Raw genomic sequence first — 14,368 nt, forward strand, 5'->3', positions numbered from 1 at the left:
TCAGGGGTGCAGACACAAAGCTCCCAGAGTGAGGAGTCCACTCCCCCGGAAACAGGAACCCCGGTGCCCACTTTAGCTCCCTCTACCCCCTGCCCTCCCGCCCCCCCTCCTTGTTCCAGCTGTGACCTGGCTGCTTAGTCTCTGGCGTGACTGCCACACGGAGGCTCTGGTTCCTGTGTGTCCCCCATTCCCCCTAGGTCTGTCCCTCTGTCTCCATCCTACCCTCCTATACATCTTCCCCCCTCCCCTTCCTCCTTTCCCTCCCAGTCTGTCCCTCTGTCTGGGGCACTGGCTTTCACAGTCCATTCCTGACAGCAGCTCTGTCCTCACCCCTGGCATCTCCTTCGCTGTCCCTCTCTGGTGACCACTGCCCCTGTCCCCGGTTGTCCTGCCCCTTCCTCCCCTCCCTCCGTGTCCCCGTGGCTGTGGGACAGGGAGAGTCAGACCTGAGTGCCCCCCAGAGCCCCCTCCCCGGGCCCACCCCAGGCAGCAGCCTCCCCCTCTGTGCGCCAGGCTGCACAGGCGATGCTCAGGGTTGGGATTAGAGCCAGGGACCGAGGTGCCCCTGCCCGCTGCCCACCGGCCCCTCCTCCCCCAGGTGCATTGGCCCTCTTGCCAGGGAAGCGAGGCCTGGGACCAGCAGCTCAGACGTGACATGCTCCTCTGGGGGCTCCATCATCCCCATCATCAGCGTCAGCGTCATCATCATCATCGCTCTCATTTCTGTGCCTCTTGTGCTCAGGGCCATCAGGAACAGAAGGTCACGTGGTGAGCAGGAGCCCCTGGTCCCGTCAGGGCTCAGGTCCCAGCTCTCTCATCCCAGACACCGCTCTGGCTCTGTCCCCCAAAGAGAGAGGCGGCCTGGGGTGCCCAGGGGCGGGACTTCCTGTCTGAGGAGCCTGGTGCCCCAGGTGCCCACGCAGCACCAGGGCCGGAGCTCCCACCTGCCCTCAGGGGACGGAGGAGCACAGGGAGCCGAGAGCAGCTGGAGGCCCCGTCATGCCTCCCTCCCCTGTCCCTGCCCAGGGCGCTCTGCGTGCCCTTGAGCAGAGAGAGGCTCAGGGCTGTGGGTGAGGCTGCGCCCTGTCCTCACCCAGGAGGTGCCCGGCCCAGGGCCCGGCTCTGAGCAGCGGGCGGGTCCCTCCTCCCGGCTCTTCCCAGCCGCTCCCCTGGGGGGCTCAGCCCTCCCTGTGGATGGTCCATGGGGCTGAGGTGGGGCCGGATTGGCAGCAGCGGAGGTGGCAGGGGCCCCGGGGACAGGCCGACCAGGAGCCCGTGCTTGGGTCTTGCTGCCTCTGAGCGGGTCGGTCTCTGGGAGGTTCCCCGTGAGCAGCAGGCCCCCTGGTCCCCGGCCGGGCGGCCCCTTCCTGACGGGGCGTCTCTGTTTTGCAGGAAAAGTCCTTTCCTGGGGAATTGCTGCCTGTCCCCACCCTGGCGGTGAGGCTGCCGGCTGGGGGTTGGGGGGGGCAGGTCCCTGCGGGGCTGAGTCCTCCGTGGACGCTGTGCTAAGTCGGGGACGGAGGCCCCCCTCCTGCCCTTTGAGGTGGCGGACCCCGAGCATCGGACCAGGCGGGAGCGGCCCCTGGTCTTCACGCCGAGTGTCCCTCGCAGGGGACAGGTAAGCGGGCAGAAAGGAACAGGTGTCGGGACCTGTAGGTCTCCCGGGTCCAGCCAGACGTCACCACGGAGCCCGTGGAGGAGACAGCATCCCTGTTCCCTCAGAGGGACCCGCCACCTGACACATGGCTGCGGGATGCAGACGCCTGAGCCATCTCCGAGAGGCTGCGGGCAGCGGCCAGGCCCCTAAGGACCAGCTATGGGGTCGGGGGAGCCATCATTCCTGCCGGAATCCAGCTCCAGCATGTGAGCTGGGCTGAATCATCGGGAGGGGGCTGAGGGCATTTCCCAAAACTGAACAGGATGCATAAAGGATTGCTGGCTGCCAGGCAGCTGAGGGCATTTCAATCTACATGTTACTGCCTCCTGCTGGCCAAACACCTGAACAGCCGTAGGCAGTTCCCCATCTGACCATGGACTCTGTGTACTAGCCCTGGCCTTTGATGTATATCTACCTTGCCTTAGGACAAATAGCAATGGGTCCTGAGACAAGAAGAACTTAGTTCCTTTAGCTAAGTCTTCTCTGATCCCCAAAATGCCTTTCAAAATTGTTTCCTCTATGGACTCTTGATTAATTTACACACAGCGCCTTCTCCAGATTCCTGAACCCTGCTAGCTGCTGCATTAAGACCACCAGTGGGGACCCCCTCCTGGAGGCCAGCCCGAACCTGGCTGAGGAGGAGCCCACCTGCTGCCCAGGGGGCTTGGGACCACCCGTGTCTCCCCACCAGGTTCCTGAGGTGCCTGACCTCCCCCCTCCTGACCCTGTGTGTGAGGCCCTGGCCGAGGGAGCTCCTGCCCCCACCCACCGCCCAGGCCCTGAGTTCAGCTGCAGGACGGCCCTCAGCCTCCTCCTGGGCTGGGACTGGGACGGGGTCATGTCTGCGCATCACATGAATCACAGTCTGGGAAGCCATTTCCAAATGACAATTTTATATGTTTTAAATTTATTATTATTGTGGAGGAAAGGAGCCTCATGCTGACCTGACAAGCTCAGGGGAGGCCTGCGAGGCAGCCTAGCAAACTCAGACTTAAAATAACCACAAAGGACGGTCTGTAAATTAAATATTTAACCACAAACAGCTTATGGTGGGTGGTCATGTCCTAAGCTGATATTTTCCCTGACAAAGATCAACTTTGATCCTTACTGAGCCCATTTGCCTTTTTGCCTCTATGATAACGTATCTTCTGAGATGCCCGGGTAACTTGTAACTTCCTTTTTACCCCCCCACCCCCGACCCGTCAGGGCACAACAAGTGGCACCAGGACATTCCCTCACTGTCATTGTTACCAAGTTCACTGTCAGCTGTTAATGATGTTAAGCTATCCTGGACCCGACTGTGTAAGAGAAGCACATGTCCATCATTTCACTTTTTACCCAATCCCAGAGGTTTCCCCGCTTTGCTTAATCCCACCTCCTTAATCTATCACCAGTGAATTTCATGTAACCCACCTACATCCCTTTCCTTTGATTGCAAATGTATAAATACAGATGTAACCCGCCATTCTCCGGAGCACTATCTCAATTCATTGAGGTTCTGCTTCCCAGCATATGTCGACAGTTTGGCTCAAATAAACTCACAAAATCGTTTACAGGTGTCAGTGGTTTTTTTATGTTAACATTACTTGGCGTAGTCGGCAGGATTCCAAAGAAGCTCACCCAGGATACCTTGTGGACTCGGACTCGGTGCTAGGATCCAGCAAAGGGCCCATTGAGCCTCCGGCTCCCCGCGGTACCAGGTGAACTTGGGTGGGTTGTCTCTGGGATCCAGGTCCTTCCCTTCCTTTGGTCGAAGGTCGGACTTTATTTGAGCTGTTTTAAATCCTCGAGGTGGAACTAAGATTACGGGTTCATAGAACCCAGCCTAAGGCAAGACTGGAGGAAAACCAAGAAACGGGTGGCTGGTTTTGATTTCGGCTCTTTAATTGGAATGGCTTTCTGAGAGTCTGAGCAAAAAAGAAAACCTTCGCTGTATAAATGCGAGCTGACAGCTCCGAAGATAAAGGGGCACATCCTCCCTCCTGCCCGGTTCCCGGGTATTCTTAGGCGACTAAGAGCCTTTGTGGAGGTGTCAGAGGTTGTACCTCACGACGTGCAGGGGCCTCACAGGGAAATTCCAACTCAACTGTAATGAACTGACTGGCTGGTCCGGGGGAGCGCCCATAAGGCCTGGTAAGCCAGCGCCCCAGCCCTTCTGGCTGTTTTAGACACCGAGACACGTAAGAGGGTTGAATTGCGACATGAGGGGTGACAGCCTCATGGAGCTCAACCCATAAGCAGCACAGTTTGCAACCCACTACAGAACACCCCGAGAAAATTTGCTCAGACTCTACAGATATTCAATAATAATAATAAATTTTTTTAAAAAAGGGAAATTGCACCTCTGAGGTTGCTAAACCCCAAGAATCCCAGCCCCCTGTTAATACTCCATCAGGGTACATGTACAATTCATACGGAATTTCAACTTGCAAGTATCTACAAAAACGGGCTCAGTAAGGATCAAAGTTGATCTTTGTCAGGGAAAATATCGGCTTAAGACATGACTACCCACTATAACCTGTTTGTAGTTAAATGTTTAATTTTCAGACCATCTTTTGTGGTGACTTTAGGTCTCTGAGTTTGCAAGACGGCCACACAGGCCTCCCCTGAGCTTGTCAGGTCAGCATGTGGCTCCTTTCGTCCACATTATCAATAAAATAACTCGGACAAGATGCTTTGAGGGCAGGTCAATCTCCGGTTCCGGGTCAGACTTCCGGAGAAACCCTGAGACGTGAGGCTCGTGGAGCTGAGGGAGTTTGGGGAGAGACCTCAGCCTGTGAGCACGTTCCATTTCTCACCTGCATTTACCAACTGATTTTCTCCTCTGAACAACACCACTCACTGGAAGGAGGCCCTGTCCTCAGGTATCATTCACTCACTCACCCATTCACTCATCCATCCGTTCACCCATTCATCATTTACTCATTCATTCATCCATCCACTCACCCACTCACTCATTTACTCATTCATTCCTTCATCCATCCACTCACTCACTGCTTCGTATATTCTCCCATTCATCTATTCACTCACTCACTTACCCGTCCATCCATTTACTCATTCATTTTTCCATTCATTCATTCACTCTCTCATTCCCTCATCCTTCCATTCTCTCACCCTTTCATTCACTCATCCATCCACCCATCCATCCACCAATCCATCCATCCATCCATCCATCATTCACTATTGATATCTTGATGGCCTCCGCGTTTCCTGTTTCATTCATGGGATCTGACCCACGAATCCTATTGATTCTGGTGCTAAAATTGCCCCAGGTTTCTGCAGAGGGAGTCCCTTTAAGGGGCCCCTGGATTCCTGTGTCCATGTCCCTCATTCCATGGGCCTTTCCGTAATTTCTGGCCCAGCGGGATGTTCCAGGCACATCTGGGGCCACCCCTGCCCCGTCCAGGACCAGGCATTGCTCCCGACGGCCTGGGCTGTGTCTGTGGAGATCCGTGTTTGGAAAGAACCTTAATGGGCTGGGCGTGAGCACTGCACTGGGGTCTCAGGGGTGAAGTAGGAATCCCACCGCACACTCCCTACACACATATGTGCGTGAGAGGTCAGCACTGCTGGACGGCCGCGCGCTGCCAGGAGGACCGAGGTTTAGGGAGCGCCAGCCCCTCCCAGAGGCCCATTACTCCCACAGCCACATGCATCACAGCCATGTACACCACAGCCACGTGCACCACAGCTGTGGGAACTGTTGCTGAGGACACTGAGCAACTGGGAGCGATTTGGCACCAACATGAGGGACAGCCAGAGCCCAGGGCATAAAGTGAGACCCAGGAGGCCGCCGGGACTCACATGAACGGGGAGGGGCGCCTCCTCCAGGGCAGAGAGGGACCTGCATGGCCCCGGGCCTCCCACCCCCACGGCTCAGGCGGGGTCACCAGTGGGGGAGACTCACCAGAGACAGGATCTGAGCTGCTCTCAGCGCAAACTGTCCCCCAACAAAATGCTTTTAGGTGACGCCTCAGTGTGTGCGACTCATTCTCAGATCACAGTCTCTCCTCAAACCGCACACATCGCGGCAGAATTGATCAGCACAGAATGTATAGCTTTTCCTGCACAGCCACTGAGATGGTCCCCAAGCCTCTGGCAGTGAGAGGAGACCTTGGGGTGAAATGCTCAGAGCTGCCGCGAGGGCTCCTCAGGATCTGGGAAGGGGCTGCGCGTAAAGGAATAACACCGGACGGGAAGATAAATCTGGGGGGCATTTGGGGAGCCAGGCGGGGACTTAGCTCTCGGGACTAAGCTCCTGGAACCTGGGGACCCAGGGCTTTTTATTCACTGGAAAACACATTGGCCTTCAGGACAGCAGATATACACGTCAAAGGTAGGGCTTGGTCAGCAGGGAAAGGTTGGGGGAATGGCCCCCGGTGTCCCACCAGCAGAAAATAAGATGTAGGTTTCCAGTTCTGCTGAACATACAAACTCTTCTGAGCACTTCTCACTTTTGTAATGACTCAGAGCGGAAGCCAGGTCAAAGCCTCAGGCAGCCCGAACTGCAGGCAGATTGAGGCCTCCTGTGTGGGTGACGGTGGGTGTCGGTGGCTCCAGGACCCCCGGTGCCAGGGCCACACAGCGGTCCCCAAGCCCTCCGTACAGAGCGGAGGCCGCCGCCCCTGGTCCGTCCCCACATGACGCTGGCGGTGCTGTCTGTTCCCTGCGCTGAGCTCACCTCCCGGCCCCCCTTCATTTCACAGGGGGCATCTGTCTTTCTCTCTTCATTTTCTCTGTAAATCCTCACCCGAGGGTTTAGGGGGCGTGGGAAGGAGGGGAGGGGAGGAGAGAGAAACAGGGGGGAGAGATGCCTGGCTGGGCTGCCTCCAGCACCCACCCGGCGGGGGTGGGATCCGCCTGCACCCAGGTGGGTGCCTGGGATGAGGGCTGATGCGCTAACCACTGAGAAGCAGGCCAGGGTGGAAGTTTACCTTTCTCATGCCCCTGCCTCTTGGCCCAGGAGTCCCGCAGCCCCTAGGAGGCCAGGGTCTGAGCAGGGGCTTCTAGGAGTGTGCGCGGGGGGGGGGGGGGGGGGGGGGGGGGGGGAGTGAGGATGGGGACAGTCCCCAGGCCTGTTCTCTGCCCCAGAGCCAGGCCCCGGGCTGCCAGCATCACCAGCAGCATCACCGGCTACAGCAGGGGCGGGGCTGGGGGAGGGGGGCATCCTACCTGCTATCACGCACCCGGGGCTGGTTCACGTCTCCTCCTCCTGGGGCGCTTGGATGGCTGTGGGCGAGGAGCAGTGTGAGCCTGGAGAGGGGGGCGCACAGGAGAGGGCAGGGGGGCAGGTGGGCCCGGCCTGCACTCCATCCCCAGCCCCAGGGGCAGGCCAGCCAAGGACTGAGGGCGGCCACAGGTCCTCCCGGGGGCCCAGGCCTGAGGCCTGGAGTGAGGGTGAGCCTCCTTCGGGTGTGGCCCCCGCAGCTGCCCCGGCCCCAGGGCTGGAGCCGCCTGCCTGGTGCCCGCCAGCTCTCCCTGGTCAGGGGCCACTCCTCCAGGCAGCCGGCCGGCCTGCCCAGCTTCGCACACCCTGCAGCCCAGCCCCCAATGTCAACCCAGCTGGTGGTCAAGGTGCGGCTGCCGGGCCTCCAGGTAGCGCCAGGCCTGGGGGCAGCCTGGCTCCCGCAGCCCGGCCTGTGTCCTCTCTTTCCCTGGGGCTGGGGGTGCCCGGGGGAGGGCAAGGCTCCCTCGGGGCTTTCACTGCAGAGGCCTTGCCTTCTCTCCCCGGATGCGAGCCGGCTGGTGAGCAGTGGCCGCTGCTTCCCTGGGGAGAAACACGCTCAGCCCGGGCTCGGCTCCCTGCGGGGCCGCCCTCCCCTCTCCAGTGAGGGCTGCTCACCCCGGTCGTTTGGGGGGCACTGAGGTCCTGACCGTGGGTCCCTGGCAGAGACCCTGGTCTTTAGGAGATGGCGAGGGGGGAGGGGAGGGGAGGGGGGAGTCGGGTCGCAGCAGGTCCCGCCCGGGGGCCTTGGAAGCCTCGGTTCAGGTCCTGGAGCTCGGACTCCCCCTGCCGGGCCGGTCGGGAACTGCAGCGCGCGGTGCTGGCTGGACCAGGGGCGCGAGGGGTGGGGCAGCGGCCAGGCCCCCAAGGACCAGCTACGGGGTCAGGGGAGCCCCGGGACCCCCTCCTGGAGGCCAGCCCGCACCTGGCTGAGGAGGAGCCCACCTGCTGTGCCGGGGGCTTGGGACCACCCGCGTCTCCCCACCAGGCTCCTGAGGTGCCGACCTCCCCCTCCTGACCCCGCGTGTGAGGCCCTGGCCCAGGGCGCTCCTGTCCCACCCGCCGCCCGGGCCCTGAGCTCAGCTGCTGGACGGGCCTCAGCCTCCTCCTGGGCCTGGACTGGGACGGGGTCATGTCTGTGCATCACATGACTCACAGTCTGGGAAGCGATTTCCAAATGACAATTTTATATGTTTTAAATTTTTTATTATCAATAAAATAACTTGGACAAGATGCTTTGAGGGCAGGTCAATCTCCGGTTCCGGGTCAGACTTCCGGAGAAACCCTGAGACGTGAGGCTCGTGGAGCTGAGCGAGTTTGGGGAGAGACCTCAGCCTGTGAGCACGTTCCATTTCTCACCTGCATTTACCAACTGATTTTCTCCTCTGACCAACACCACTCACTGGAAGGAGGCCCTGTCCTCAGGTATCATTCACTCACTCACCCATTCACTCACTCACCCATTCACACACTCATTCTTTCATCCACCTATTCACTCGTTCATCTATTTATTCACCCCACCCACCCATCCATTCATTCATCTTTCCATTTATTCACTTATTCACTCTCTCATTCCTTTATCCTTCCATTCACTCACCCTTTCATTCACTCATCCATCCATCCATCCATCCATCCATCCATGGTGCACTATTGATATGATGGCCTCACCGTTTCCTGTTTCATTCACGGGATCTGACCCACGAATCCCATTGATTCTGGTGCTAAAATCGCCCCAGGTTTCTGCGAGAAGGCTTCCCAAGGGCCTCGCTCACTCGCCGCCCCGCGCCGGCCCAGGGGCTGGGATCTCCCCTCTCGGGGGAGGGGAGGTCGCCGGGGGCAGAGGGGCCTCTGAGTGTCTCCATCCCAGACAGAGACAGTGTCTCCCCCGGCGCGGCCGCGGGAACAGACAATGTGGCGACTGGCGTTTGAATCCTCCGCGCCCCAGCGAACCTGCGGGCCTCGTGCTGTTGTTGCCGAAGAGCCGAGCAATGCCGAGCGGCTTCCGAGAGGGAGCGAGGGGCCCGTTAACACCGGTGCCTGGTGGACGCCGGGAAGGAGCGTCCGAATCGGAGCGGAGAGACACACACGGGCTTTGCTTTTTATCATCTACGGGTCCTTGTCTTGCAGATGTGGTCCCGCCCCTGCGGGCTGACAGGAAGGGCCCGGCGTGGGGGTGCCCGTCACATCAGATGATCTTCCCGCGACAACGACCCCCGCCCCCAGGGCAGTGCGTTGTTCCGTTTTAGGTCCGGACACGCCTCCAAGGCCAGTTTCCTTCTCACTGTCCCGCGGGTCGGGCGGTTCGAGCGCGGGTCCAGACCCCCTTACGGTACCGGTCCTGCGGGATTGAGTCCGTTCCCTTTAAACACGTGCTGTTACTGTCGGAGTCTCCGTCTCGTCGTGAAAAGGGCAACATGCTTTCTAGTGAGTTTTCGAGCGAAGTCTAAAGGAAAAGCGGATTAATCCTGTAATTAACCCAGCGTGCGGATAAGAAAGTTCCCCTTTTAACGGGACGGAAATCCTCTTAATCTCGTAATCTTTTCAATCTTCCGGCTGCAGGGCGTGGCCTGGGGCTGCGGGCCCCGGAGCCGCCTTCCCGGCTGCAGCCACGTGGCTCTCACGGGCGCCGCCATCTTGAAAGCCCAGGCCCGCCTCCCTCTGAATCGGCCAATCAGACGGGACTGTCCGCTCCCGGAGGGTGGGGTTTCAGGGTGGAGCTTGAAGGCGGAGTCTCGCTGCGGAAATGCCGCTGGAACAAAATGTGCTTGCCTCCGGGATTTACTTACTATTTATGTATATATTTTAAATATATTTTAGTGATTTTTTACAGAGAGGAAGGGAGAGGGTTAGAGAGTTAGAAACATCGATGAGAGAGAAACATCGATCAGGTGCCTCCTGCACATCTCCCGCTGGGGATGTGCCCGCAACCCAGGTACATGCCCTTGACGGGAATCGAACCTGGGACCTTTCAGTCCACAGGCCGACGTCTATCCACTGAGCAAAACCGGGTTCGGCATATTTTTTAACGAGATGTTTTTAATGCTTAATAAATTAGCAATCACGGTCTTATTATCATTTCAGTTATGTGATAGACCGATGTTTTGAGCAGTTGGCTTAATAAGGCCGACAACAGAGGCTCGTATTTCTTAAAAGGCTTGTAGATAGAGACATTTCTGAAAGGTATCTTATATGCTCAGTAGAACCACAGCTATGCATATGTCATACAAATTCTATGACCAAATTAAAAGTAATTGATTCCATGGTCAAGACTAGATCCTATAATGCAGAGAACTGTTTTTAACTGTTGATAATTTCTTTTTTTTAAATATATTTTATTGATTTTTTTACAGAGAGGAAGGGAGAGGGATAGAGTTAGAAACATCAATCAGCTGCTGCCTGCATACCCCCTACTGGGGATGTGCCCGCAACCAAGGTACATGCCCTTGACTGGAATCCAACCCAGGACCCTTCTGTCTGCAGGCTGATGCTCTATCCACTGAGCCAAACCGGTTAGGGCACTTTTTAAATTTGATATATATTTGACAGTTTTTCCCGAATGCAATATTTCAAGAATAGAATGGAAGGACATTTTGTGCATCTCAAAGGGCCCCAGATTGTACAAAAGGATTTATTCCTTCTCCCAAAAAAGAAGTAAGTAAATTAGACCAATACAATATACTTGATTGCATAAGGAAATTCTGCCAAATAAAAGAAAAAATTGATTTATTAATAGCAATGTTTTTATTTAAAAAATATTAATGCTGAGTTGTGTGTGTGTGTCTGTGTGTGTGTGTGTGTGTGTGTGTATTACACAGGAGGTTTAAAATCATCTAGAAAACCCTGCCTACCTTCAACTAAGGACAATTAAAGGTTAATGATTTATATTTTCCCTCCCTAATGAAAAGTTAAATAGCTTATGTCAAAGTATTTAAAGGGGCAGATAGCAGTAATCCAATTAGTGTTATTTACTGTTAGCAAAGACAAGTAAAGTTAAATAATGAGCTTTATTTCAAATTAATTTAAATTGGCTAACTGCAATAAATGAATATCCAAGAAAACTTAATTATATCATACAGGAAACTGTTCCTGAAATATTAAAAATTTTTATTGATGGTTCACCTCATCATAATAATTATTTAGCATTTAATAAATCCAAAGCAGTCATATCTCTATACAAGAAATTAAACCTAAAGTCATCAAGACTGCATTAAAATTTTTTTCAAAGGCCTCTTCATATTATTTTTAATACAATATAGGGGAATAATATAATATTTCCTGTAAGAATATTACATTGAGCCTTAAGTATTTTTAAATTGTTACTTTATAATTGATTTTCCTTTTATAATGCCTATAACAGGACACCTGTGAAAGTGCACTGGTGTCAAAATGGAAAATGGGCCCTAGCCGGTTTGGCTCAGTGGATAGAGCGTCAGCCTGCGGACTCAAGGATCCCAGGTTCGATTCCGGTCAAGGGCATGTACCTTGGTTGCAGGCACATCCCCGGTAGGGGGTGTGCAGGAGGCAGCTGATGGATGTTTCTCTCTCATCGATGTTTCTAACTCTCTATCCCTCTCTCTTCCTCTCTGTAAAAAATCAATAAAATATATTTTTTTAAAAATGGAAAATGGTCTAATTAAATGAAAAAGATCTCAGATCTAACTTAGAGGAAATTCCCTCTTAACATTTGGTCGAGGATATGTTTATATATTTCCAGAAAATTTCTCAAAGCTCGTGTGGATTCCCGCAAGACATATGAACCTCAACATGGACCCAAGAGAGAAACAGCCAATTTAAAGAGGAGCTCCCACCTGAAGCCACGCCTCACAGCGGCAGACAATCAGGTGCCCCGCCCACAGAGGGCCGTGGCCCCAAGCAGCCCCCTGAGGATCAGAGCGGGGAGGAGGACGGAGTGGACAGCGAGGAGCCCAGAGGTGACCAGGAGCCCAGGAACCTGAGCGCATCCTCCTTGCCATGTCAGCAGCGATCAGCTGTAGGTAAGGCTACCGGGGAGACACTGTCTTTGTCTGGGATGGAGACACACAGAGGCCCCTCTGCCCCCGGCGACCTCACCTCCCCGAGAGGGGGGATCCCAGCCCCTGGGCCGGCGCGGGGCGGCGAGGGGGCGCGGGCCTTTGGAAGCCTTCTCGCCGGTTCGGGACGCCGCCCGGGGGTTCGGGGCCACGGGGGCGCCGCTGGCTCTGCGCCAAGATGGGCTCCGGAGGCAGCGGCGCAGAGGGAGCAGGTGGAGTTTTAAACACTCGCACCCCCCGCCGCAGGCTGTGAGCCGTCGCCCTGTCCCGCCCGGAGACCCTTCACCTCCCGCGCTGGGTCCAGACGGTCGCGTATCGGAGACCGCGGTGCACACGCAGGAACGGGATCTTCTCTGGACCTTCTGCTGCGGATCCATCACGCACCCGTTCTCCAACCTTCTCCCCCGTGTGAACGTCAACAGTTCCCTTCAGGAGACCAGGGGCAAGTTTCATGGATGAAGTTCAAGGGATCAAGAATTTGACGTTTAACAGACAAACCTCGGGCCTTGCGCATAGCTTTAAGCATCTGCGAGTAGACCTCTCTCTTGAGACCCGGAACCACCCATTTTCACACCCAGTTCATTAGAACTTCCAAACGACACCCCTGCTTACCGTCCCTGTGGCCCGCGCTTTCCCAGGAGCGATCCCTTTGCCGGACTCCACTGCCCACGGGTGGACGCCAGAATGTGCCCGGGGCGGGGGTCCCTTCTCCACGTCCCGCCCGGGAAAGAGAGCGCGAACCGGTTCCTTCAAGTGGAGGCGCTTTGGATGTGAATGCGAGGAACCATGTGGGGCCCCTGGGGCTCAGGCACAGGGAGAGGGAAGAGGGTGCTGGGCTGCGAGCCCCGCCCGTGGACATCAGGACCCGTCCCCACGCCCCGTCCCTGGCCCAGCAGCCCTTGTCCGAGGAGCCTGCTGGTGGCCATGGAGGACGGAGCTGGGAGCCAGAGTGCGGTCAGCGGGGCCCGGTGTCCCTGGGACGTCGGTGCTTCGAGGCCTTCCCAGCGCCCAGGACAGGGGATCGCATCACAGGCCTCTGAGGGCGGGCGGTCGTGGGGGCAACTCGGGGCGATTTGGCACCAACATGAGCGACAGCCAGAACCCAGGGCATCAAGTGAGACCCAGGAGGCCGCCGGGACGCACATGAGCGGGGAGGGCGCCTCCTCCAGGGCAGAGAGGGAACTGCATGGCCCCAGGCCTCCCACCCCCACGGCTCAGGCGGGGTCACCAGTGGGTGGGACTCACCAGAAACAGGATCTGAGCTGCTCTCAATGCAAACTGTTCCCCAACAAAATGCTTTTAGGTGACGCCTCAGTGTGTGCGACTCACTCTCAGATCACAGTCTCTCATCGAACCGCACACATCGCGGCAGAATTGATCAGCACAGAATTTATAGCTTTTCCTGCACAGCCACTGAGATGGTCCCCAAGCCTCTGCAGTGAGAGGAGACCTTGGGGTGAAACGCTCAGAGCGGAAGCCAGTTCAAAGCCGCAGCCACCTGTGGCGGTGACTTGGAGGCAGTTCGAGGCCTCCTGTGTGGGTGGAGCTGTGGGTGACGGGGGGTGACGGTGGCTCGAGGACCCCCGGTGCCAGGCCCCACAGCGGTCCCCACGCCCCGGTACAGAGCCGAGGCCGCCGCCCCTGGTCCGTCCCCACATGGTGCTGGCGGTGCTGTCTGTCCCCTGCGCTGAGCTCACCTCCCGGCCCCCCTTCATGTCACAGGGGGCGCCTGTCTTTCTCTTAAAACACATTTCCTTCCGCATAGAAATCTCTAAGACATACGCCAGGGACCGCACGTTTTTGGGCAAACTGCACGTTATTTATATCATCATAACTACAGATCATAATGCACTTTCGGTGCTGTTTTTCAATAATTATCACATTTTTCTTTACAAAAACAATGAGAGTTCCGAGTACTTGTCTAACGTATGGTCCTGCGTAGAACACTTTCCTCCATGAAGAGGGACCAGACAAAATTCACATGAGCATCTAGATTCGCTCCTTTTTCCACGGGCGGCACAAACCCTGCCGGCTCTCCTAGGGCATTTTTCCTTTCCACTCGCTGGGACACACGCAGGTTCATGCTGCTTCCTGTCGCCTGGCAGCCTTGTGGGTGGATCTTGACGAGGTGCTCTCCTTGCCCCCCCAGGGGAAGGGCCGGACGGATTGGTCTCTGGTTCCGGAGAGCCTTCATTATTGTCTCCTGTTATCCAGTCTCTCGCCACCGATAGCAGAAACTGTTTATACCTCATTTTTGCGTGTGGATTGAGGACGTTGTGCACTCGAAATGAACTGAAAAGCCCACAGTTTATAAGGTACAGCACGACTTTTTTGTCCATTTCATCATTTTCCTTAGAATGGAACAACCCGAAAGGAAGTGTATCAGTTTCGTTGTATCAACTTTCCATTTGCTTCCTTTTTCTGAGAGAGGGCATTTCTCAATGCTGCAGAGGAAGA

General features: G+C 56.1%; 1 long non-coding RNA gene across 1 annotated transcript; it reads left to right on the forward strand.

The window, feature by feature from the left end:
• The first annotated feature begins 597 nt into the window (after positions 1-597).
• Positions 598-3,208, forward strand: LOC139001168 (uncharacterized). Its single transcript, XR_011469888.1, has 2 exons — positions 598-768; positions 1,393-3,208. It is a non-coding gene; the product is annotated as an uncharacterized lncRNA (long non-coding RNA).
• Positions 3,209-14,368: the final 11,160 nt, after the last annotated feature.

The sequence above is a fragment of the Myotis yumanensis genome, unplaced genomic scaffold (assembly GCF_028538775.1).
Source record: "Myotis yumanensis isolate MYYU_CA2020_CCGP unplaced genomic scaffold, mMyoYum1.0.hap1 SCAF_112, whole genome shotgun sequence".
Lineage (NCBI taxonomy): Eukaryota > Metazoa > Chordata > Mammalia > Chiroptera > Vespertilionidae > Myotis > Myotis yumanensis.